This window comes from Chenopodium quinoa, unplaced genomic scaffold (genome assembly GCF_001683475.1).
Source record: "Chenopodium quinoa cultivar QQ74 unplaced genomic scaffold, ASM168347v1, whole genome shotgun sequence".
NCBI lineage: Eukaryota > Viridiplantae > Streptophyta > Magnoliopsida > Caryophyllales > Amaranthaceae > Chenopodium > Chenopodium quinoa.
Genome location: NW_018744143.1, coordinates 2,853,013 through 2,857,212, shown reverse-complemented (window position 1 = coordinate 2,857,212; position 4,200 = coordinate 2,853,013). Strand labels below are relative to the sequence as shown.

General features: G+C 31.8%; 1 long non-coding RNA gene across 1 annotated transcript; it reads left to right on the top strand.

Moving 5' to 3' along the window:
- Window positions 1-307: 307 nt before the first annotated feature.
- On the top strand, window positions 308-2,263 carry LOC110693280. Its single transcript, XR_002505572.1, has 3 exons — window positions 308-440; window positions 644-702; window positions 1,561-2,263. It is a non-coding gene; the product is annotated as an uncharacterized LOC110693280 (long non-coding RNA).
- The last annotated feature ends 1,937 nt before the right edge of the window (window positions 2,264-4,200 follow it).

The window sequence follows — 4,200 nt, the reverse complement described above, 5'->3', positions numbered from 1 at the left end:
TAGGGCATTATGATTTTGAATTTGTAGACTAATAAGTGTAATTTTAATGACAGATTTCTGTTTCAATCTGTCTGAGTAACCACTACAGTTTGGTAGTGGTTAACTTGTTGAAAGAGACCATTCAATACTTGGATAACAAGGAGTATGATGACAGGGATAGGCCTTTCTACAAAATTCTTGCATCTCTTGTGTAAGATTTTTTAATTTCTCAAAAGTAAATTATTATTACTATAAAGTAAATGACATTACTATTAAAGTAAATAAGTTTGAATTAAAAGTATACATTATTATGCCTGTAAAATGAATAAGATAAAATATAAAGTAAATGATGTTGTTATATTTGGTGAGATGGTGAGCATCGAGGTTTGTTGCGATGTCATAGATTTGATGTACGAGAACGATGAGATTTCGCAGATGAGAATTCGGTGTTTTTGGATGAGGTTTGTTTCTTCTTCTTTTGCAGCATTAGAATAAATCTTGATGTGGTACTTTTAGGAAATTTTGGCTTGCGTTACTTTAAAAGGTTAAAATGTTGTTTGGACAAGGAAACGATAGAAGAAAAAGATTTCGATCTGTATCACATAGTTCAAATTTCTTTTATTGTTCAAATCCCTCACATTCTCTCTCTGAAATTTCGACTCAGGGGCTTCACTTAGATGAAGATCAAATCGGCGATATTCAATTATTCATCATCAAATAGTTGTAAGTTTTGCAATTTAATCAATTAATTCCTCTATTATTCGAAATTTTTTTCATAATGTTGTTCAATTTTGCTCTTTTTTTTCAATATTTTGTATGTTTTTTCGGCTTAATTTTTTTTGTCATTTGTATACTTTTTCCTGCTGAATTACGGTTTTGATTGTTCCAATTGGATGACATTTCAATACATTCTTTGTGTGTGTTCAATTGTTTTGAGTTTTGTTTATTTTCCGAATTTTGTGTTTGCGACCGATTTTTCGATGATATTTTGCTGAATATTATGTGTTATATAGAGTCACTTCCATGATCTGATTACTGTAATGTTTTTAAGAAACCTTATATGGTGTTAGATGCTGCCGCATTGGAGAATCTGGAAATATTTGAGAATAGTAGAAATGGGGGCTCCTCGGGGTAGGTACCTTTACACTTTTGAGTTTTGATGAAATCTTTTCTGGTTTTGGTAAATATGGCTTGGATTGATTTTTTTTATTTCAAAACTGAAAAGGACGTTGTACTCCCAGCTTAATCATTGTGTGACCAATTTCTGTACTTGTAATCAGTAACTTGTGCCTTACAGTCTTCATATTACCTCTGATATGTTTATATCTCGCTTGAATTTATGTCTCAATCGTATATTATGCTCTCACTTTGTTCTCTTTAATATGGTGGACTGTCTGCAACAAATGACAATTGATTTCATCTTTATTGTTGGAAAGAATTAGTCCCCTTGTATGTGTGCTTTCTATCTTACATTCTTTAACATGCTTTGTGTACTAGCTGGAATTCCCACTCGGGAAATGGAATATCTGTGTACAATTGGTTTTGAATAACTCCTTGCTTTGCTTTGTACTGCTTATGCAGGATATTAGAAATGGTTCAGGGAGCATGCGCCCAGTTCCAAGTACCTCCTTGTTCCCTCAAAGCATCTGGTCTGCTTCATCCAAAATCCAAACCGGTCATGGGTCTGGCAGTCCAACATCTGTCAACAGTAATGGAAGTCCATCACTTAGCAGTAATGGATCTATTCTAGAGAATGGTACACATGCTAATGGGTTTCTTGAGAACGGGAAGAAAGAAGAAAATGGCAGGTTGTTTAGGAGATTGACTGGAGCAGACATGTACGAGAGCACCCGATATGACACAATCCTACTAAAAGAGGATCTGAAGAACACTACTTGGCTGCATAGCGTGGATGATATATCTAATCAGTGTTCCATTTTTGAAAATGGGTTTGAGCCTCTGCCATAACCATTTGGCCTCTCATGATTCGTTCCTCGTTTCGGTATTTTACATATATCCGATCTATCAAATTGATTGTATCAAAAGTTATCTGATTATCTCTGCGTGATCGAATGTCTCATTTTTGCTTGTAGAAAAGCTGAATGTTTATTGATTGATTGTTTTGCAAAGAAATGTCTAGGTTTCCCATATTCTCGAGTCCTGATGTAATTGATAAGTACATTATAACTGAATGCCCTGGATACTCCAGGCAATAGTCATATAATTCTGTACATTTGATTCATTTCGCAATGATATATATTGATGATTATGTGTTATCATTTAATCATTATCAAATCTAGCAGTATTAGCACTTGGTACTTTTCATATACAGGTATATAGATTTTGCACACACACATTTTGGGAAGTACTATTATATGCCTGTGAGGCTTAGACTTTGGAGAGTCCTTTTGTTATGCTATAGTCTGAAGCGGGATCTGAGAGTCTTAAACCAGACTTCTGTACTATTATCAAATATAAACTTTCTCATTGATCTTATGTGCTTCATTAATTTGTCTCCTTGTGATGTCTGTAGATTACATATATTACTATTGGAAAGGACATATATCTATTACAAATGAGCAATTAACTATTTGCTCATTAGCTAAATGAGCAAAAAATTGATTGCTCATTTCTCAAATGATCAAAGAAATGTATGCTTATTTTACAAATGAGTAACTAATTATTTGCTCATTTGACAAATGAGCAAACTAATGTTTTCTCATTTCACAAATGAGCAAAGAAATGTTTAGAAATGCTTGTTGATTTAATGAATGATTAAAGAAATGTTTGCTTATTTGACGAGCAACAAAGTTTTCGCTAATTTGTTAAATTAGCAACTAAGTATTTGCTCATTTGACAAATGAGCAACTAACTATTTGCTCATTTGCTAAAAGTTAATCTTTCTTCATTGATATTTACAAAAAATTACAGGTTATAAAATTGCAAAACAATTCTTTGCTCATTTATCAAATGAGCAAACTATTTAATGCTCATTTGTTAAATGATCAGATAATTTTGGCTCATTTTGTCAAAAATTAATATTTATTCTTTACTAATTTGTCAAAAATGAGCAAATAATTTGTCAAAATGAGCAATTATTTTTTGCTCATTTGTCAAATGAGCAATTAATTTTTGCTCATTTGTCAAATGAGCAAAAAAATTCAATGCTCCTTTGTCAAATGAGCAAACTATCTAATGCTCATTTGTCAAATGAGCAAATGATTCTTTCTCATTTTGTCAAATTAATGCTCATTTGTGAGTGTGTTTGAATGTTTAAAATACGTTAGCCTATAAGCTCAAGGGTAGAGCATTGTGCAAATGCACAAAAGATGTGGGTTCGAATCCCACGTATGTTCATTTATGTAATGTGGAGACACAAGTTTGTATGAGAGTTTAATTGTAACAAAGTTTATATAGTTATAAATCATTTCAAACCATTTTTTTGCTCATATAATTTATTACGAATTTGATTTTTTTTTTTTTAATTAAATTTGTTTATAGAGATAACCTATGTAGGAATTGAAACCTACATCCCCTATGCATTTGCATAGTGCTCTACCATTTAAGCTAATAGATTTATCATATGTTTTAAATCATTTTCTATGTTATAAATTTTTAATCAGCTCATTTGATAAATCAACAAAGAATTGTTTGGTAATTTGATAAAATGAACAAAGAATTGTTGCTTATTTGATAAATGAGCAAAGATTTGTTTGCTTGTCTGATAAATAAGCAAAGATTTGTTTGCTCCACCTCTAACAATAACGATCTCCAAACAGAAAATATATGAGAAAAAGGAAGTATTGCTCCTTTTTTCTTTCTTTATCTTATTATCTGATAATAATCTTTTGATTGGAGACTGATAGAGTTTGCTATTCTGGCACATAAAAGAGGAGAGCACAATGAACAATTCTACCAACAGAAGCATTTTTGTTAATCCTGATTTTAGCACCTCTTCTCGGACTGACCTGGATTGCAATAGGACAATTGAAATTATAATACTTATTATCAATAGTTGATTGCACTTCAAATTATAACACTTGAAAGGATCAACTAGCAAGTAACATGTTCTGAAATCATATATACAATAAACTGTTAGGGCAGATTCACATTTGTAAGTGGCTACCTCCAAAGTGCTCTACTTATACAGGAAGAACATACACAGATCAACAACAAGAAAATAAGCATGTTTAGGAAATTCTTTCTCCAATCTTTGTGCTA